General features: G+C 37.7%; 1 long non-coding RNA gene across 1 annotated transcript in view; it reads right to left on the reverse strand.

Moving 5' to 3' along the window:
- Positions 1-7,453: 7,453 nt before the first annotated feature.
- LOC109254917 (uncharacterized) overlaps positions 7,454-23,253 on the reverse strand; it is a 56,026-nt gene continuing 40,226 nt past the window's right edge. The window contains exon 5 of the long non-coding RNA XR_002075018.2: positions 7,454-7,660. This is a non-coding gene — a long non-coding RNA (uncharacterized LOC109254917). The remainder of the gene's footprint in view (positions 7,661-23,253) is intronic.

The following is a 23,253-nucleotide window of genomic DNA, read 5'->3' on the forward strand; positions in this document are numbered from 1 at the left end:
CAAGGCAGAATGAAGGGCTCTAAGTGTCATAAGACAATTATAGACCAGGACTCATTCATTGGAAAGAAAGTTCTACAGAAGCTAACAAGAAAATCAAGAAGTACCATCTCTTTACCATTTCTCTCTTTTATAGAAAGAATAGCTGGCAATTACAAATTGCTTGCTAAATAACATCTCTGTGCTGAGCAACTTTATGGGCCAGCTGGTTTGCTAAAGTTCTTATTTGGAATTTCCTGAGTTTAAAGATATTCTTTGCTCAATGGGTCTTCCTCAAAGTGAAGTATTTTCACTACTTGGACTTTCTGGGTATGTTAGATAAGCTGCTGTTGATTTCATCTGAATCCAATCAGATAATAACAGAATCTCTTTTTAAATGCCTCCTTAAAATAGCAAGAATACACAATGTCCTAATTCCTCCTATTTATCACTTTTATTCAAGCTGTACTTCCTTTTGCAGTATTATTTGAAACCTAAATGAATGAATCTTTGCTTCTAATTTTTTTTTTCAACGTTTTTTATTTTTATTTTTGGGACAGAGAGAGACAGAGCATGAACGGGGGAGGGGCAGAGAGAGAGGGAGACACAGAATCGGAAACAGGCTCCAGGCTCGGAGCCATCAGCTCAGAGCCTGACCCGGGGCTCGAACTCACGGACCGCGAGATCGTGACCTGGCTGAAGTCGGACGCTTAACCGACTGCGCCACCCAGGCGCCCCTAATTTTTGCTTATATAGAAGCTCTTTCCTTTTGATTTGTTTAAAACAGGCTTGAGTCCGTAGCAGAATTCATAGCTTTCTTTCATGATCAGACACTGTACAATATAGCCTTTTTTTTTATATTATTGTCAACTGTCACTTAATTTGGTCAAATAGCCATGAAGAAAATAAAATTTTCATTAAGCCTCTAAAAACTATATAATGTACAATTCTTAGTTCATGAGATTTGAGCTTAGAGAACATGAATGTGGTGGAATAGGTGCATAAGCCAGAGAGACCTACAACCAGATGTGGTTTTGTCTTTTGATGGATGTTACTCTCAGACAAGTTCGTTTGTCCTTCCGATCTGCACATATTGAATAATAAGAGTTAACTGTGAATCAGGCACTGTTCTGATGAATACATTGTTTTCCTGGCCTCTCCTATGCTCAGTTTATGAATCGGTTATGGCTACTTTACTAATCCATTAAAATGGGACAATACAACATTCAGAATACATATCCCCCCTGAAATGACAAGGCTCCCTGGAATAGCTCTGTACAAGCTGAAGTTAATGTCAAATTTAATACACGAATACAACCTTAGACACAATATGAAGCTAATAACAACCACATTTTAAAAACAATCCCCTATTTACTCTATTTCCTTCTTAATGCAAAATTATTTAAATAGCAATAACTTAGAGTCCCACAGCAAGAGTGGCATCCAGGTCCATGAGCAAAATGTAACCTTACAGTGAAAAGTGTTTTATAATTAATTTCACAAGGGCAGAATTTCTCTTAATGGTGAATCTCATTATCAAAACACTCTGGCAAATTTTGTGATAAAATAATAATAATAACTGGTGATGTTGTTAAAAAATGGGGGAAATATGAGGAGAGAAGGGTGTACATTTTATGTCAGCCCATGAATATCAGAAGAGCTACACAAAGAAATGCAATTGTCATGGAACTCTTGGTAGCTCCCTGCAGGCAGTCCTTGCTTTCAGAAGCCAATTTATAAAATTCCCAATAGATGCAATGGTGATTATCCAAACTAAAAAAGCATTAACCTACGGTCTCTTTACACAGCCAGCTTCCCTAGGGCATTTCAGATAAAGTTTGACTTACACCTGACTTTTCAGAATAAGAGTATAAAATGAAATAAACCTCCAGTTAACTTAGTCTTCACAATTCAATTTGAAAAAAAAGATTTATGTTTTCAGATGTACTGAGGGAGAAGCTCATTATTGGTCAGCTACCAATGCAATGACCTTGAAGGTGCCAACACAGAATGCCATCAATATTATGTCTGTCTCATTTTAGGGTAACGATAAGACATGATGGGTATAATGGGTGGGGGTAAGACATGACCTCATCTTTGGTGCTTTCCACCAGGAGTGGGCCAAATTTCTGGAAGGGGGACCCCTATTCCTTTTTAACTTGTTGTTTCTGAGGAGGCTTCCTGGTGAGTCAATTATGAAGCTTCTGATCTATTCAGAACAACAACAACAACAACAACAACAACAACAACAACAACCATATCAGCTCAAGGAGCATAAAAGAGCCAGGTGAGGCTGATGGCAAACCAGCCTGGCTTCATTAAACATTAAACAGACACCTGTTCAAGGGGGCTCAGTATCTCAGCATTGGAATCTAGAGCACAGAACCCATTTAATGTTAGTAATTTTCACACTATTCATCTGCTGTTATAACACCCCTTGTGGTTTAGAAGGCCAGCTCATGCTAGGACTAGACAATCTTGTCCTCTACAATGTCCTGGACCAGGCATGGAGAATATTTACAGAATATCATCTGAAGCAGAAATGAGTAGGGGCGAACTTGGACAGACAGGGTAGAGACAGACACAAAGTGGTGAACAGGAGGCTCCAATGCCTGTTGGAATCTCCATCCATTCATGAGAAGATATTTCACATTCCACTGAAGATATGCAGTTTTCCCTGGTGACAACCACTAGATTATCATTTAAATCACCATTTCAGGGAAGCAATGACTAATGCCGTTTGTAACCAGTTAGCATAATTCCTTGCATCAATTTTAAGCTTACTCAAATTGGAATAAAAATGGTTTTAGAAAGGAGCAAATTTTCTTCAAAAATTATCTGCAAAAAATAACTACATGCCTCAACATGTTGGACATTTCCAATAAAAAATTCATTGTTAAAATATTCAGAAGATAAAAATCTATCATGGAGTTATTCACTAGGAAAAACTTATGAGTATTTGTTCTGGGCCTTTGGGGATCACAGTACAGTAGAGGATGCAGGACGCACAATGCAGCTGGGGACAAACTATAGGTATCTACCAAAAGAGACATTAATCCAGGCCAGCTTTCCTGGTCCATTACCAGTTGATTCTAAATCAGTGCTGCAGACTAACTGTGCAGGGCCTTGTCAGAGGACAAACAGATCAGTATTCCTGGTGACTGCAGGCTTCTCAAAATTGGCAGAGCTACTTCCAGAACTTGAGGAATAAAGCCTCTGATAGAAATGCAGAAATGTGGGCACTGGATTGGAGAAATAGCTTGAATATAAATATTGTATCATGCAGAGTAAATAACGCTCACTGCCATAACACACAAAAAAATTCCAATGTATTAGCACAGTAAAGCTTCGTCACTTGTGTCCCTTATGTAAATCATCGTGTAGGCAAGCATCCCTTACCTGTCTTGGAGTTATGCCATTTAGAGGATGTAGACACCAAGCTCATCATTTAGGGGAGGAGAGGAGGAGTCAAAGCAGCTTCTAATTTCCTTAACCTGGAGGTGACACGTCACACTGTTCACAGTCCACCCGCCAAAACTAGTCATCAGCCCGGAGGGAAGGTAAGAGTCACGGAAGTGCGTGAATATCTGGGAACAATGGTTGTCATCAGTTGGAATTAAAAAGTGAAACACTGTCTTGTTCTAATGAGGGATGGCAAGATATGAACACAAAAAAGTTGATTGGTCTGAACATACAGTTCTTTTGATAGACATGAAACTTTGATTTCATCTTGTAAGTAGCTAAGAGGAATTAGAGGGCATTATAATCCAACAGGCATAATAAATAAACGAGGACAGTGTGACTGGGGTGAAGCCTCCTGTACCAGGTTACAAAGGGTAAGAACAAAGAAGGTGACACAAACAATTGCCTCCGTTTGTTTCTTCAAGATGAGATTGCGTGTTTTCCTTTATTCTCTCCAGCCCTTTGCAGCAAACATTTGTGTGTATGTGTATCTGTGTGAGTGCATGTACTATTCAATAAATATACATTGAGAACAGAATTCATGCCAGACATTGTTACGTGCTTGGGATACACCAGTGAACAAAAGAAACAAAATCTTTGCCTTGTAGCAGTGGGAAATTTTCTAATTTCTTCACATCCCTAAGCATTGGATTGACCAAGATACTACCCTCATGTACCTGCCTCTGTAATGAGCAATCTACCACAAGTTCCTCTCATTTACATGAAATAACTTCTTCCATTAGAGGCAGCATGTTTATTTTTGAATCAAAGATTATTTGAAACAAAGATTATAGAGCAAGGACTAATAAGTAGATTAGGGATGCCTGGGTGGCTCAGCTGGTTAAGTGTCCAACTCTTGCCTTCAGCTCAGGTCATGATCTCACAGTTTGTGAGTTTCAGCCCAGCATCAGGCTTTGCACTGACAGTGAGAAGCCTGCTTGGGATTCTCTCTCTCTCTCTCTCTCTCTCTCTCTCTCTCTCTCTCTCTCTCCCTCTCTCTGCCCCTCCACCACTCGCACTGTCTCTGTGTTTCTCAAAATAAATAAACATTAAAAATTTTAATATTACAAGACTAATAATTAGATCAATAATCTTTGAAACAGATATTGACCAGATAGAAAAAAATAGTCGCCTTTATCCTTAAAAATCATGGTTAGATAAAACCAGTCTGATAAAGACCATAGGACCAAATTTATAGCTTAATGGAGACAGATTCATTTTCTTGCTGCAACATGGGAGGCACTTCAAAGCAGCTGTGCAATGGCTCTCATCAAACAAAGGAAGATGCAAGGTTATTGTAGGATTCAGGGGGAGGGTAGAGTTTAGGTAAAATTTAGGTGAAATAAAGTTTTGACTGGCTCAAAGCAAAGTAAGAGCTTGATGTAAAGAGGCTTACATCCTGGCTGGATGGCAAATTGGACTCAAGGTTCTGTTTCCTTGGAAACTACAAAAGTAAGATAATTTAGAGTGTTTTATTTAAAAACTCCTTATCTGTAGTTCTGAATGTGTGGGTTAGCAATTCAGGTTGTCTCAAAGTGACTCAGATCCTCTATGCAAAATGGTTCCATTCTTATTCATAGGGTTTTTAAACAGCAAGGTTTCTGACATTCTGTGATTTTAGGAAACAAAATACTTTCTTAGAACTATGTCCTTATGTTAAGCAACAAAATCAGTTTTGGCAGGTTCCTGGTTTCCTCATTTCTTTTCACCTGCATTAGACCTACATAGAATCAACCCCTAAGAGGCAATGGGGAACTATAATCTCGACCCTCTTCCTCCACCCAGTATCTTCAATATTTATTGAATGCCTACTATAAACTAAGTGTATACTATAAACAAGAAAAAAAGAATGAAGCAAAAACAAACAAACAAACAAAACTGGTCCCTGCCTTCAAGGAACATCCCCTCACTTCACATAAAAATGATAAGTGGATCACACCAGAGGACACCCTTTAGATGAAAGGATTTCTTTTAAGTTCTCTACCTTTTGTTCACCTTACTGTTAGAAGTAGATGACCAAGTGAATAATGCATCAATGTTGCCACAGGCAAGAGTCTTAAAACCAGAAGTGTTGCCGTTAAACTAGTCCTGCTCTGCGTAACCAGCCATAACGAAGCTGAATATACACAGGACCAGAAAACAGCCTGAGCATCAGGGGAAGGGAAGTTATTTCTCAACAGTGGAAGGGCATCTCTCTTTACCATAATTTGTCTAGTTACTAATCATCTTTCATGCCTCCTACACAGTCCCAATTTCTCTGCCAATCCTCCCCTAACTGCCAGAGGCCACACTGACTCTTCACCTTCATAGGTTGCTTTTGCAGTTGGAAGCAACAAACCAGTGGTAAACTCATTGCCCCCTGAGAAAGTATGTTTGCTGATACATTCTGTATAGTGCAGTAAACTCGTGCATATGATACTGCATAAGTCATGGGCAATGTGTAAAGTGGATCAGCTATAATTGCTGTTCACCTTTGTGTTCCAAGACAGTAGGTTAGGAAGATTCGATAGGAGTCTACTGATTGATGCATGGGCAGAGAGATGTATTTCATTGCATTTTGTGACAAGCAGCTTCATGCCCCTTTTGTCAGATTATATTTTTTACAGTGGCAATAAATTGCAGTTTATGTATTTACAGTCATTTCAAAGTCACTGATCCAGGTGGAATCCTAGATTCCTGACATTTGAAGGGAAACCTAAATTTCACTCTTTACTCAAGAAGGGTGATGAATGGTCTCTTCAAGGAAATGTAACTAATAGGCATAAATATATGGCAAGACTGAGGTGACTCAAGCCTTAGAAAAGGGAACAGGAAGAAGGTTATAGGGAAATTTGTCCTTTATACAAATAAGTAGCCAATTTAACCTAATCTTTTAGGTTGAGTCGATGGAATAGAAGTTAGGGTATCAATAGAATAGGTGAGATTGGAATATGAATAAGGAGCATTTTTATTAGAGAGAATAAATGAGAAAGAGAAGTAACAGGTATAGTAACTAACGTTGCTGAATGTCAGACTTGGTTATTAAAAATTAGCTTTCAGATTACTACCAGGTGATCATATCAACTGGTAATAAGGGCAATCACTTTCTTCAATGTGTATTTATTTTTGAGAGAGAAGGGGGGGGCAGGGGTGGGGCAGAGAGAGAGGGAGACACAAAATCCAAAGCAGGCTCCAGGCTCTGAGCCGTCAGCACAGAGCCCGACGTGGGGCTTTAACCTACGAACTGTGAGATCGTGACCTGAGCCGAAGTCGGACACCCAACCGACTGAGCCACCCAGGCTACCCATGCTTAACTTAAAAAAAAATTTTTTTAATGTTTATTTATTTTTGACAGAGAGAGAGAGAGAGAGAGAGACAGAGAGAGAAAGCATGAGCATGAGCAGGGGAGGGACAGAGAGAGAGGGAGACACAGAATCCGAAGCAGTTTCCAGGCTCTGAGCTGTCAGCACAGAGCCAGACACGGGGCTGGAATCCACAAGCCACGAGCTCATAACCTTAGCCGAAGTCAAATGCTTAACTGACTGAGCCCCCAGACGCCCCTGGGCAATCACTTTTAATAGTAGGGTTTATCTTTTCCCTTCTGGGTGTCTCAAGCACATAATATATAAATGCTGACTGTTGGAAACATTAGTTCTACATGATTCTCTTGACTGCCATTTTGTCCTGAGTTTGGTATGAGCTGCATGGATTTGCTGAACAATAAATGAAAAGATGTTATGGCATGCCGTTGCCTTCTGTTGCCATTTGGAGTCAGTCCCCTGAATGACTAGGAGAAGGAAGAGCATACCAGTGCCCTTAAACCTAGGCCAGAATGAGCTAATTCCTATCACATTCACCATCTCCACAAGTGAAACATTTTATGATTTGAAGCACGACACGGACAATGCTGAGCACAGCGTGCAACACTGTGTGGGCAGCCTTCCCTTCCTCTCCAGCCTCTCTCAATGCTGCTTCTCACCTCTCCACTTCCGTTCCTGGGGTTTCACAGCTACTTTTTTCATGAGGCTTACCTGTAATATGGTTCTTGGGCATTGAGTCCTAAGCTTCTTACAACTAAAACAGCGGCAGCCACAAGTCCCACGTGTTGTTTTGAACCTTTCCTGGAGCTCCCATGTTTTCTCCATTGTTAGTTGCATCTGTGTTTTTCCCTCCAGGCTTCTCAAGAGAAGTGTTTGTGTGTGTCATTCACTGTGATATCATCTGTAATGCCTGTCAAAGTGCCCTATGAAATAAGAATTGAATAAATAAATGCTTACTGGATTTAAATAATAATGCCAGGAAATCATAGAGTTTCAAAAGTCAGCTGATAACTCTTTCTGTTCTTTTCCCTCAAATGTTCACAAAGCTCAGAGATCACTTGCAAACACCATATCAAGTAATTGACTTCTGGTCATATATCTTCTAGGACCTTCTACTGCAATCGATTTGCCCTAAATCAGCTATGCTAGAATCATATTAAAACTTAACTTAGGGGCGCCTGGTTGGCGCAGTCGGTTAAGCGTCCGACTTCAGCCAGGTCACGATCTCGCGGTCCGTGAGTTCGAGCCCCGCGTCAGGCTCTGGGCTGATGGCTCGGAGCCTGGAGCCTGTTTCCGATTCTGTGTCTCCCTCTCTCTCTGCCCCTCCCCCGTTCATGCTCTGTCTCTCTCTGTCCCAAAAATAAATAAAAAAAAAAAAAAAAAAAAAAAAAAAAAAAAAAAACGTTGAAAACTTAACTTAAAGCCCTAAAGGAGTATTGAGAGTAAAGAAAAAACATTTTATTTTATTTTCATTTTTAATGTTTATTTATTTCTGAGAGAGACAGAGAGAGAGATGGAGCATGAGCAGGGGAGGGGCAGAGAGAGATGGAGACACAGAACCTGAAGCAGGCTCTAGGCTCTGAGCTGTCAGCACAGAGGCCGGATGTGGGCCTCGAACTCACAAACCATGAGATCATGACCTGTGCCGAAGTTGGTCACTTAACCGATTGAGCCACCCAGATGCCCCCCCAAAACACTTTATACTATGGACAGAAAGAGGCCATGGGAATCCAGCCTGGCTGTGCGGGCTCCCTGGGGGCAGTAAGGGGAGGTAAGATCAGACGCGGAGCCACAGCACTCCCATCTCCTATGGGTTGGGAAACAGGGCTAGATGCCCAGCACAAAAAAGAATGACAGAAGTCAGAAACCAGCAAGGAGTCTAGCTGGAAATCGGGTGCCTGGAAGGGTGGGACACATCCACCTAACCTCTCCCCAGTGGTCCTCGATTGAAAAGGATGCAGCAAAGTTCCTTGGGCAGTTTTCTCAAATCTAATTACAAGTCTCTCCTGTCACCAAAGGACAGATTGGAACCTCTGGAGAGGAAGACCTAAGAGTAATATTTTGACACTTTCTCTTCATAATTCACAAATATGAATTAACATGTTTGTCTATCCGGTGCCCCATATTCACAGCTGTCTCAGGTAATAGCTAGCAAAGTAAACAAAGAAAATAAAGTGAGTATGAGACAGTTTCTCACAGTGGTTAAGTGCTAAGTTCCAGAGGGAACCCTTGACAGATCCAGTCCCACCAGGTGGACCTGTGTGACCATAATAATATGTTTAGCCTGCTTGAAGTCCAGTTTTATTACCTACTGAGTAGAGGTCATTACCGAATCTGTTGCTGTGAGGACTGAACGGGATGACCTCTCCAAGGCACCTGACACAGCCTTGCACAGACTACAGCTCTATGTGTTGGCTGCACATACTAAGAGCAAAATTAACTATAACCACAAGCAGAACACTGAGGCAGCACAGGGACTGTTCAGGGAAGGTCAGTGGTAGATTTCCTTAAGGAAATGGCAGTGGAGGCAGCACAGGCATCTCCAAGTTGTAGCCCTCTTCAAAACCAATAAGCCAGAGTCACTGGAGAGCTATTTGAGATCAAAGTACTATTTGCTCAGTATTTTATCCCCTGTAATTATCAAAACACTCAAGATGCACTTTTTTAATAAATAAAGAGCAAAGTTAATCCTTAGTGGACCATATGTTATGTCAGTACAGCATCCCCACTGGAGCAATGCTAAGCACAACAAAAGAAATCTGAGGTAGTAACTTGTAAAACAAGTCAGAGGTCCTGATCACAGGCTGTGAACTTCACGGCCAAGTTCTGTGTCACCTGAAACCATAGGAAATCACAAATTCCAGGATCCTTCTCCTTAGAATAAAAAAGGGAAAATCAGGTAGAGGTCCGAGAGATTAGTGATAATTACTGTTCAAATGGTCAGAGTTAGTCTTGTCCCCTCTTAAATGTAGGTTTCCGTTAAAAAGACATCTTGGCAAAACCAGAAAAGTTCGCCTATGCCCACTATGCACCACTTTGAGCCCCTCACTCATTTCTGCACAAGCCCTACTATTAAGACAAAGAAAAGTTTAGGTTATCTAGGACTCTGTATAACAATGTATCAGCACAATGTTATTAAACACTTATTCCAAATAGAATAGATTTCAATTACCCAGTCAGTGAACAAAGGTTTACTGAGGTTCTTCTTGCTTCTACCTGCTCACCACTTGGTTTAGGAAACCACTTACTGTGGAGGGAATTATTAAAATAATCATGAAAGATATTGAAATATGCAAAAAATAAGAGGGCTATTTATAATAATATTCAAATATTATTGAATGTTCAAAGTTTTATAAGTTGGAAATATATAACTTCTCTTTGATTTTTAAAAAAAAAATAATGTTTTTATTTACTTTTGAGACAGAGACAGACAGAGCATGAGCGGGGGAGGAGCAGAGAGAGAGGGAGACACAGAATCCAAAGCAGGCTCCAGGCTCTGAGCTGTCAGCACAGAGCCCGACACGGGTCTCGAACTCATGGACTATGAGATCATGACCCAAGCTGAAGGCGGACGCTTAACCGACTGAACCACCCAGGCGCCCCAACTTTGCTTTGATTTTATAGACTTGAAAACATAGCTGTGGAAAGATATTTGACTGTCATTCTTTAATGAAATTTGAAGTATTGCAAATTCTACATGCATATATTCATCATCTAATACTTGAATATACTAAAATAATATCAGAATTTACATTCAGCATAACAGAACTGCAGAGACAGATAGGGAGAATTTTGTTAGTTCTAAACTATTCTGTGAAGAACCAGTCTTATCTCTGAGGACAGAATCTTTCCCATGCCCTTTGCACACACAGATTACACTTTAACTTTACTGGGTGTTCATTATGCGTAAAGGTCGATTAAGCCTCTGTGGGAAACTAAATTGTAGTAAAAACCCACTTCAACTGCTCTAATTAGAGATATTTAGGGCTTCCTGGTTAAGGGAATTTACACTTATTTTTTTCTAGATGCAACTTTCACAAAAGATTCATAAATTCAGTGATTTTTTTTAAAGAATACACAGGTTTGAACAAGTGATTTAGATTTTCTAGTGGTTGGTTAAAAATATATCATAATGTTTGTGGTCATTTTGCTGAGCATTTTTATTAGTTAATTGTTTTAATGATAGCTATAATGTTGACCCAGGACACTGAAGATTACCAGATTTAATTCAGTCTTGCTTACATTTAACTGTTAGAAGTAGGGAAAGGATACTAGAGTGGAAATAGCTGATAAGAATTCAACAGCCATCAGTGTTGGTATTACATCATACTGGTGCATTTACAAGTGAGGGTCTAAGAGGTGATGGCATCATGTTGCCATGTTTATGACAACAAAGTAAACTTTCATGTGATGGAACTGAGTATTCCCTTTTGAAAGTAACCAAAATGAAATGTTACCCTAACACTGACTGATTATATCACTCTGTATAGATACCATTTAAGGGCAACTGTGAATTTTACACCTGACAAATATTGTTATGATGATTCTTCAAAGTATTATCATTGAAATATTCCACCACCATGGGCAAGACTAATGCTGGAGAAATGAGACTGGCCTAGGGCCACACTGAGAAATGACCTGGGGTGCTATTTCATTTGGTGTCCTGGTACATATCTGGAGTTCTAAAACACCATGGAGATGTTATAAACATGACCATCATAATAATGGCTAAAACACAGAGTGTTTGCTATGTGTCAGACACCTTTCTAAAGTATTTGCATATATTACCTTATTTAATACTTACAACTTCACAAGATATACATTATTATTATTATTATTGTTATTAACCATTATTATTATTTACACATTACAGGAAAGTGAAGCACAAGAGAAGATAAGTAACTTGTCCAAAAAGTATATTGTGTTTACCAGAATTCCGCCCAGGACAAGTATTCTCTATTTTTGGAAGGAACGCTTTGATCAGCCACTTGGTATAAGAAGCGAGATTACCATTCTCTCCTAAACACAACAAACACACACAAAAGACTGCCTTTAAACAGAATAAATGATCTTTAATTACCATTTCAAGAGGATGGGTCATGTTACCTGTGGGGATATGGGTTTGCTGAATAGAGTAGGCAAATTTTCTTCCAAAGCTAAAGTGATTAGAGCCACATTGCTCTCTTCACTCCCTTTAATTCAAAGCCTTGGGCATTGATAATGGAAACATTTCTACTGAATACATTGATCTCCTGATCAGAAATTCCGTAGGCTTTGTCACTGTTCTTTAGAGTAAGAATTTGATACCAGATGAGAAAAAGAAATGAAGAGAAGAAGGTATGATCTCGACTGTCAAATTTACTTTGTAAGCTTCCCATAAATACAGAAATGTAAAAAGAAATAGTCCAATTTGAAAAGTAGAAAGTAAAAAAGTTTGAATAAAATTGAACAAAATCTCAGAAAACCATGGGACAAATTCAAATATATAAATATATATAGTAGTCACAGAACAAAAGGGAAAAAATAAAAGTAAAGTAAGTATAATTGCTTAAGGAAATAATAGCTGGGATTTCCCTGATTTGATGAAAGAAATTATTATATAGAAGCAAACATTTCAAGGAATCCAAATGAGATAAACACAGAGATTTATACATGTAGATACAACACATTCAAGCCACTGAAAGTAAAAGACAGAGAGAATCTTGAAAGCAGCAAAAGAAGAATGATACATGTCATACTAGGGAACAACAATGTGATTAATAGCTGACTTCTCATCAGAGACAATGGAGACTGGAAGTCAGAGCAATGACATATTCAGAGCGCTGGAGAAAAAAAAAAATCTGCCCACAAAGTAAAATTACCTTTCAAAAATGAAGGTGAAACAAAGAGTCATACATAAATAAGAACTAAGATAATTCATTTTCAACAGACCTGTCTTACAAGAAATACTAACAAAGTCTTTCAGGAGGAAAGAAAATGACACCATACGGTAACTTGAATCCACAGGAAAAAATGAAGAGTAAAAGCCTTGGAAAATAGGTGAGTAAATATAAAGGACCATATGTTTTAGAGTGAGTGTGTCCCGCCCCCCACATTAATATTTTGAGATTCTAGCCCCTGATATGATAGCATTAGGAGGTAGCAACTTTGGAAGATAATAGGTCACGAAAGTAGAACAATGGTGAGTGAACACGTGTCCTTATAAAAGAAACCCCAGAGAGCACAGTTGCCCTTTCCACCATGTGAAGACATGGCAAGAAGACAGTTGTCTGCAAAGCTGGAAGTAGCTCTTACCAGACACCAAATATGCCAGTGCCTGGGTCTTAGACTTTTTAGTCTCCAGAACTATGAGAAATAAATGTTTGTTGTTTATAAGCTACCTACTCTATGGTATTCTGTTACAGCAACCTGAACTATGACACTATATAAATATATATCTTCTCTTTTCTCCTTTTATTTTATTTTTAAAACATGTTTATATAAAGCAATAATTATAGCACTACTAGAGTAAATTTATAACATATATAAGTGTAATATGTATTAATATTAGCACAAAGGACAGGAAGGAAATGGAGCTATATTAAAGCAAAGTTGCTATATTTTACTAGAATTACATTATTAACCTAAAGAAGATTCTGATAAGGTAAAATGTATATTATAATTTCAGGAGCAATCACTAAATAAACAACTCAAAAGGTACAGTTAATATCAACAGAGGAGTTTAAAAAAGGCACAAAGTAGAAACATTTGTAAAACAAACAGAAAAAGAAGACACGAAAGAAAGAAAAATGAAATGAGACATATAGGAAAAAAGAATAAAATGATAGATATAAATCCAAACAGAGCAATAATTATATTAAATATGAATGGACAAAATACTCTAAAAAGTATTGGCAAAAGGCAGGGATTGTCACACCAAATAAAGAAGCAAGATACAACCATATGTTGTCTGCAACAATATAGAGAAATAAATGGAAAGTAAACAGATGGAAAAAGACAAACTGCAAAATACCATCAAAACAACTGGAATCACTGCATTAATACCAGACTCAATAGACCATAAGCAATATTCTTAGAAACAAAAAGAGTAATTTCATAATGATAAAATGCTTAGTTCATCAGAAAAATAAAAAAAAATTATAAAGTTATATGCAGATGGCAACTGAGTTCCAAAATATATGAAGCAAAAATTTATAGATCTGAAAATAAAAATAGACAATTCAATACTTACAGTGGCCTTTAATGGTCCTCTCTCAGTAGTTGAAAGAATCAGATACAAAATCAGTATGAATAAAGGCTAACGCTAAAAACCAAATTGATGTAACTGGAATTTGTAGAGCATTCTATCCAAAAAAAAGAATGAATCATATGCTAAATCATGTGTGACACAATGTGTGATAACAGACTGATCATGTGCATAGTCATTGTGGTATAAGGCAGTTTTTTTGCAGTAGAATGACAACATTGGGTCTGTCCTGGATTTGAATTAGGCTTACTAAATTACTAGCTGTTAAATTTTGGACAGGCTATTCAACATCCCTGAGATTGCAAATGATATCTCCTACTTCACAGCTTGTTGAAATAATTCAAGACGATATATGTAAATAAAGCAGGAATTACTTAATAAAAGGTAACTACCATTGTTATTACCATGAACACTCAGCGGTAGCCTATTAGTAATTATTTACTTACTTTGCCTTATTAAGCAAGAAGTAGAAAACACCTTTTCTACTCTAAGCAATGAATAAAAAACAACGGAAACAAAAATTTGATATAGGAACAAAAAGCAATAGCAAAGTATCTTCTCGTAGTTGAGAACACAAGCAAAGTGAAAGAGCCAATAAAGAAAGAAGTGAATAATCTCAAAGAAAAATGTTGGCTATTTTATACATTTAGGTAGAATGGAACTTTAAAATTGTCTCTTCTATCATCTTTGGAAGAAGTTATCAACTGAAGTTCTAGAGAATGCTCAAAGCACACAAATATACGTGAACATTTGTCCAAGCATGACTACCCCCACACAGACTTACTTCAAACATCCCTATGAGCAAAGGAGTTTACGTGGAATGGAATTTGTTTTTTACTAGACAAAAGTGTAGTCTGATTAAGTTAATATTCCAAATCTATCAATGGAAAAGTCAAGAGTACTAACTTGCATAGCTGAATTATTTCAGCCACTCTTCTTTTTTTGTTTTAGCAAAAGAAACATAAATGGTAGAAAGGAACTTGGTAATGAAGAGGTTAAAATTTTTTTAATGTTTATTTTATTTTTGAGAGAGAGATAGAGAGACAGAGAACAGCAGGGGAAGGGCAGAGAGGGAAGGAGACACAGAATCTGAAACAGCCTCCAGGCTCTGAGCTGTCAGCACAGTGCCCAATGCAGGCCTCGAAGCCACGAACCATGAGATTATGACCTGAGCTGAAGTTGGACACTCAACTGACTGAGCCACCCAGGTGCCCCTAAAGAGTTTAATACTAAACATATTTCCATCTATTGTGAGTCTTTGGGCCCAGGCACAGGATAAATCACTAGCCAAGATAATTTATACTATGGTTTCTGAAGGCAAATGTTATTTTAGAATGACAAGAAAACAGATTTGTTTCCAAGTTCCTAATAAGTGGCAACAATTCCTTCATGCCTTCTACTTTTATACTTTTATTTGTGTAGTTGTACTAGAAAAATAATAGCTACATTTTACTGGGATTGAATAAGTAGATAAAAAACATCATGGCAAATATTCAGTAACAATTTAAGTATTAGTGAATTCCATGTTCACTGCAGGTAATTCATTAACATGAATATACATTCAATTATCTCTCATCTTCTAAGAATTTCAAACAGTATACTACAGAACAACAAAAAGGTGAATTTTACTTCACTCCAGGGAATCAGATGTAATTTTCTATTTACCTTTGGACCTCAAACAGGAGAAGAAATGAATTTCCAAGTATTCTTAACCCTTACTCATAGAAAGGGGATTGAGACTATTTAATCAATTAGGTTTCCTAACAGTTATTATGTGGTTACCATGTCACAAAACAGGGTGCAAGAATTAGATTCAAGACATGTAAGAGAACAAAAATCCTCTAAAAGAAGACTTGGGTGCCTGGGTGGCTCAGTTGTTTAAGTTTCTGACCATTGCTGTTGCTGTTGTTTTAATGTTTATTTTTTATTTACTTTTGGAAGATAGAGGGGTGGGGGGGCGGAGAGGGAGACAGAGAATTCCAAGCAGTCTCTGCACTGCCAACACAGAGCCCAACGTAATGTTCAAACTCATGAACCATGAGATCATGACTTAAGTCAAAATCAAGAGTAGGATGCTTAACTGACCGAGCTACCCACGTGCTCCAAGCGTCCAACTCTTGATTTCAGCTCAGATCATAATCTCACAGGTCCATGAGTTCAAGCAAGCTCTTCATAGGGCTCCTCACTGTCAACACAGAGCCTGCTTGGGATTCTCTCTCTCTCTCCCTCCCTCTCTGCTCCCCAGTGGCTCACACCCTCGCTCTCAAAATAAATAAAAAACTTAAAAAAAAATGCCTTCCTTGACTAGTAGTTTTATTGCATATTAATAGATGTTCTATGAAATAAAAAGGTCTCATGGGTAAATAAGTTTAAAATAATAAGGTTAAAAAAGTTGAACTATTTTTTCTCTCTTATTTATTTTCCTTTATTTTTTTCTTGCTACAGTACGTATGTCAATTTTTAATGAATGCATGTTCAGTGGGAATTTCCAAGAGGGAGATAGAGAATGCACTATCTTCCAAACTTGTTTGACTAATAAACCCAATTTTTCTGGATGATATTTTCAAAACTGTAGTTTGTGTCTAATTCTCTCTGTACACAAAAGGAAACTGCACTGCAGAGAAGTTACTCAAAATCACAGGTAATTGTAGGACTAGTATTAGGATCTGCATTTTCTGTGTCTAGAGGCAGAAATATTTTCATGACAATTCTCATTCTTCAGCTCATATCATAGTCTGTTTTCAGAAGAATTCCAACTTGTAAAATGTTAAGCCTTAAATTATCTTTATTATTATTATTTTTTTTGAGAGAGAAGGAGAGAACAAGCATGGGAGGGACAGAGTGGGGGAGAGAGAGAGAATCCCAAGCAGGCTCTAAGTCAAGCTAAGAGCCAGACACAAGGCTGGATTACATGACCAAGAGATCATGACCTGAGCCAAAATCAAGAGTCAGATGCTTAATTAACTGAGCCACCTTGTTTGGTGCCTCAACCCTTAAATTATTTTTTATATTACGATGAAATATATTGTGGTGCCTGGGTGGCTCTGTCAGTTAAGCGTCTGACTCTTAATCTTGGCTCAGGTCACAATCTCATGATTCATGAATTCAAGCCCTGCATCACACTCTGCTGACAGTGTGGAGACGGCTTGGGATTCTCTCTCTCCATCTCTCTCTCAGCCCTTCCCATTCTCTCTCTCTCTCTCTCTAAATAAATAAATAAACTTAAAAAATTCACTCTGTGCATTTATTGAGTTACCAATTAAATCAACTTCTCAAGAAAAGGAAAGTGGCTATAATTCTTTAATTTTGAAGATTGTCTTTTATCTTTGCTTCCTTTATGTGAATCCCTAATTTTTCACTTCTTTTCCTCCTACCATACTGTACCCTGCAGGGCATATTTCTGTTGCATATATAATCTCACACTAGGGAGAGTACTCTTCTAAATAGAGCAGGCCCAATATTAACTCCAATTAATTGTATTGGTCACAGGTTGCATAAGTGGTAAATTCAGTTCTCAGGATTAAGATAATTATTTCATGCACCAAACATTATACCACAGGTTTACACATATATATTTTTGTTTAATCATTATAACCACCTTACAGCATGGGTAATATTTTAGAATACATTTTATATATCAGAAAAGGAAACTTTAAAATTTTAAGGTAGTTGTCCAAGATTGTACCCTAGTAATTCCTGGGTTGCAGTTCAAACACTGGCAATAGGACTCCTGAGTTACACTCTGCCAACTCACCTTACTGTTGGCTTAGCTTTTAGGTAGGTGATACTGGCAGTTGAAATCAAGCCACCAAGACTAGAGTGATTAATTTGATGTTATGACTAAGAGAAGAGAAATCATTACTGCAAGATGGACACCCAATCTGTCACTCAACACCATGTCAGTCTCACTTTTAGAAAAGCATCATTTTTATCTCTGTTTCCCCTAACCTCCAATCAAAGATGATGAGTATATCCAATACCAATAACTTCCAAGTACATTGTAAATGATCAAGTAAGGATGAATATTCAGCTGCGTAATCAGTAAATACTGAGTTGTGACAATTTTAATAGCCCACCACTAGGCAGAAAACATTTGAACTGAAGATATGAAAGATGACTTTTATGGATTGATATGTTGTTGAGTACAGAAGAATGAATTCAAAACCACATTTGAGTATTTGAGAAATGGTCACTGCTCTTCTAATAAACATGTAACCAGCTCTCATATTTAAGGTGCCATTTTCACTTAAAGTAACAGTGTTTTTGCATACAGCTTATTGTTAGTTTGCCCTTCCAGATTCATCATCAGCCTCTCTGTGCCCTACGCTGCGCCTTGGGAGGTGACTTCCAAGGGCTGCTGTCATTAAGCTCCCCTGCTGTCTGGCTTCATGTCTACCCTCTGGGAGGCACTGCCTGGGGTCAGAAGGTAGGAACAGAAGTAGGGCAAGGAATTTATTCCCTTTTCTGCTTCTGTATGTTGTTTGGTCCTTTCCTCTCATCTATAGGCACAGCTCCCTTCAGAGCAACATATCCTGTGGGTTCAGCTAACTGCTCCCTCTACTTGACATTTTATACCTAAAAGTGGTAACTTCTTTTCATTTTTACAAGCCTGTGCCTCTGGCTGGTTTCCTTATTCCTGTCCACACCTCTGTAAACATCCCCTCCATTTAACCCTTGAGATATCCCCTTGACTAAGGCATCTGCATTCCAGCTGGGCCCTGACATACCTTGCTTAAAAAAAAAAACAAAAAAAAAAAAACAATAAACAAACAATGAAACCACACTCCTCTCCACAGTGGAAATGGCTTCTCACCACAATGCAGCAAAAATAATGTACTCACTGTACAATCTCTGAGGGTTTTGCTCATCTCCCTTGTGTTCAACAGCTATACCTGTGACCCACCTGAAAGCCTGTAGACTATTTCCCAACCCATTTGGTATAAATATTTGTTATAAAGGACTGAATTGTAAGAAATATATTCCTGAATGAAAAGTTTTGATGCCTTAACTGAGACATGGATTAAGAATTAAAGAGAAAATACTTCCAGTCACCAAGAACAGTGTTCTTTTGTTTCCTTTTGAATCAGTCAGAAAGTAATTTCTTTTTGATAGTTGAAATCATTTACTAAGAATTATTATGTCTTAATTTCAGAGACGATCATTTTAATAATTAATATAGTCCTTTTATCTTAGTTTATCAACTATAGATGTAAGAGAGATATTCCCAATTTCAAAACTATTTTAAGGAAGTGAGAAAAGGGAAAAGGAGAAGATCAAACACAAAGGAAACTGGCATCCTCCTACACAGCATAGTGTTGAAGGTTTTTTTTCAGACTCTGTTGAAGGAAAATGTAAAAACCATGAGACACTCATTTAAAGAAACACATAAAAACCAAAGTAAGGACACGAATAAAATCTTCAAAAATTAGTATAGATGTTTATTGTTGAATATAAGGAAATAATGACAGCTTTTAAAGATCTTATAGGTAATATGGCAACCAATTAGATATTAATAAAAACCTTAATGTGGAATTTTATTTCAGTTACTGTCTTTTATAATTTTAATCATTCAAACATTTATCTTTTGAGAACTTTCAACTCCTTTTAATGTTATTAGGATCACTCATGATGATTAGTAGGAAGAAACTAATATAATAATAATAACATTTATGAGGGATTTACTATGAACCAAGAACTATGCTATATGGTTTATATACACTAACTTATCCTCCAAGTGACTAATTCGGTTGGCGTTTACTGAGCACTTAGCAAAAACCAGATACAGTTCTACATGTTTTGTATACACTAACTCATTCAGCCCTATATCAAACATATGAGATGGGTACAGACCAGAGCACTAAGGCAGAGACAGGTTAAGCAATGTGCTCAAGGTTACACATCTGTTAAGTGGTGTAGCTGTAATATATGCACCCAAGGACCACTTCAGAAGTCATTCGTTTAAACACTCCGTTTTTATCATTCCCATTTTACAATGGGGTGAATGTTTAAAAATTAAATAATTTGTCTAAGTCACAAAGCTAATAAGTAGTTGTATTTGTTTACTAGGGCTATCATAACAAAATGCCATAATCTGAGTGGTTTAAACAACAGAAATTTATTGTCTCAAAATTCTGGAAGCTAGAAGTACAAAATCAAGATGTTGGCAGAGTTAGTTCATCTGTGAGGGAAGTTCTATTCCAGGTCTCTCTCCTTGGCTTATATATGGCTGTCTTTATGTTCACATGACATTCTCCCTGTATTGTATGGGTGTCTGTCTCCAGATTTCTCCTTTTTTTACAGATACCAGTCAAAGGAGGTTAGGGCCCATCCTAATGACCCCATCTTAACTTGATTATCTCTGTAAAGACCCTAACTGCAAATAAAGTTCATCATTCTGAGGGACTGGAGGTTAGGACTTCAATATAAGTTTGGGGGTAGGACACAATTTAAACCATAACAGTAATTTTTTTGTTGTTGTTGTTTTTTTTTAAATTTTTTTTTAATGTTTATTTATTTTTGAGACAGGGAGAGACAGAGCATGAACGGGGGAGGGTCAGAGAGAGAGGGAGACACAGAATCTGAAACAGGCTCCAGGCTCTGAGCTGTCAGCACAGAGCCCGACGCGGGGCTCGAACTCACGGACCCCGAGATCATGACCTGAGCTGAAGTCGGATGCTTAACCGACTGAGCCACCCAGGCGCCCCAACCATAACAGTAATTTGAACTATAGCTAAAATCTAAATTCACTCTCAAGTTTCTGGCAATGCAATTAGACAACAGAAAACCTTTCTCTCAGCAAGTCAAATAGAAATATCACTTACTTACAATCTCAGGATCCAAAGATGCACAGTGACCAGTGGCAGAGAGGAGCCCAGACAATTGTCCTCCACTCTCCCTTAACTGAGACACCATGTTCTTTCTGGAACACTATGACATATATATTAGGACCCTAATTCTCCAAATGAAGGAAGGAGTAGATGAATGGAATGACCATTTCTCTTCTATCAGTTGCAGACCTCTCTTCGAGCAACAAATTCTGAGAACCTATCTAAACTGCACATCTCTGCTCTTAAATCACTTTATCAATAATCACAATGCTGGACCCATGATAGGTCTACCAAGAGTTGTTGCCACACGTATAAAAACAACCTATATTATACATCAGCCAAAACCCTAGTAGGATTAAACAGCTTTAAATTAACTCAACTTGTCTTAGCATTTCATGACTGAATAAATGAAACAGAGAAAAAACATTCTTTTTATAGTAATGGACTTAAAATCTTAATTTTTTATTTTCTCAAATAAAAGACAGCTTTTCAATAGTCAGCAATGAGAACATGTGGTTCTAGGGGTGTAAAAAGCAGATGTTCCTTTATGCAAAAACAGAGACCACAGGGCTGTAATATTCCCCTTAATATCATTTTTCATTTCCATTGTGTATAAACTATAATTTTAGAAGAAAAAAGAATGAGTTCAATGCTGAGCCAGTATTTTTTAAGTTTCATATTAGCAAGCTTATTCTATAAGATTAGTCTTGGATATTCCATAAAACCTAAAGTAATTATTTAAATCCAGCCCTGAAGCAGGAGGTATACTTAGCACATACATTTTCAATAGTGCTGTAGTTGCTCCTTAGCAAATGTGAAAATGTGATCGTGTGTCTTAATTATGGTATAATAATGATGATGATGGTGAGGATGGTGAGGATGATGATGATGATGAGGATGATGATGATGTTGATGATGATGTTGATGATAAACACTGTGAGAACCCAAAGCCAAAAGTGAGCATTTGATGCTGTTTTCTGGAAACTTTGCCCATATCTAGAATATTTAGGCACTGTTTATTCATTTTATCTAATGTACCTATTTCTTAAAGGAATTATGTGTTATAGTTTTCAGTGTTCCTATTTTACAGGTGAAGAGAATGAGACCCAAAAAGCTAAGTTACAGCCTAGGGAATGGTATTACGTGTGAAAATCAGTATCTGCAACCTAATTCCTCTTTCCTGGTACCTCTACTATGGTAAAAAGTGCCAGAGAGACAGCTAGGCAGGAAAGGCTAGCATTTGAATGCTGAAGAAAAGGATCCATTGGATCCAGTAGACAAGGGGCTCAATCTCAGGACTTGTGGCTCAAACAGGAGAGGTCAATTTTGAGCAAGTTCTCAGAATTAAGCATACACTTGGCATCAGGAACAGCACTGGTGAGCAGACCTGCTGAGCTCTATGCCTCACTTTTATTTTGCCTGGTTCAAATTGCCTGCAGGTAGTCCTTGATCTGTAGATACTGACTGTGACTTCATGAGGCTAATGAGCCTTTTAGGTGATTCTTTTCTTTCAGAAAAGAAAGGGATAGAAATACGAGCATTAAACCATGACTTTCCCTAAATTAAGCAGGGCAGAGTTGGCGACTTGGTTACATGGCATTCTTGGCACCCTTCCTGCACCAGGACTAATCTCCCCAAAAAGTCAATCTTTCTGAGAACCTAAAATCTGGATTAAACTGTTTCCTGGTCTTTCCAAATCTACTGCACGTCTACGGTAAGATTTCAAGTACTGACCATCTTGAACATCCTGGCATTCCAACCCTTTTCCTATGTGTTCATTTGTTCACATATTTGCTAGAAACTTTGCAAAAATGAACATACTGTTTTCAAAAAACAGTAGGCAAATAAATTTTTACTAAATAGGACATATGGTACTTCCTAGGCAAAATAGTGTTTGGATGGTTGTGATGTGTCTTATAAATTCAGGTTTATAATTTATAAAGAAATTACTTGTAAATAACTTAAAATGTAGATACTTATAATATTTAGAAATTCATGTTTATAAAAACAAAAGTATTTTTAATTAAAATACATTCCTTATATTGTTTTAGTCTCAAACCAGTTAAATACATACATCTTCTTCCAGTTAGAAGGATTTATGATGGCTCTTTGTCCTGACAGAAGCCTGGGTCAGTAAGAAAGCTATGTGCCTATTGCCCCTGCATGGTGTGTACACTGATTTTTTTTCTTCTTATAAGAAGTGCTCATTTCAGCATCTCTGTCAAGATCCACTGCCCCCCTTCAATTACAATATAGTGATTAAGAAGGAAAAGAAAACCTTAAGGATAACTGATCTGTTCTTTAGATTTTTAAGTTGTTCATTCAACCGAAAGGTGATTTTGCAACAGATGGAGTGAGGCAAGTTATTGATGCAGCGTTTGGTTCCAGAGGCAATTCAGTCCTTTCTATTTAATTCACATTGGTCTTGTGCATGAAAGACCCA

Source organism: Panthera pardus, unplaced genomic scaffold (genome assembly GCF_024362965.1).
Source record: "Panthera pardus isolate Hobbes unplaced genomic scaffold, ASM2436296v1 HiC_scaffold_22, whole genome shotgun sequence".
In the NCBI taxonomy this organism is placed as follows: Eukaryota; Metazoa; Chordata; class Mammalia; order Carnivora; family Felidae; genus Panthera; species Panthera pardus.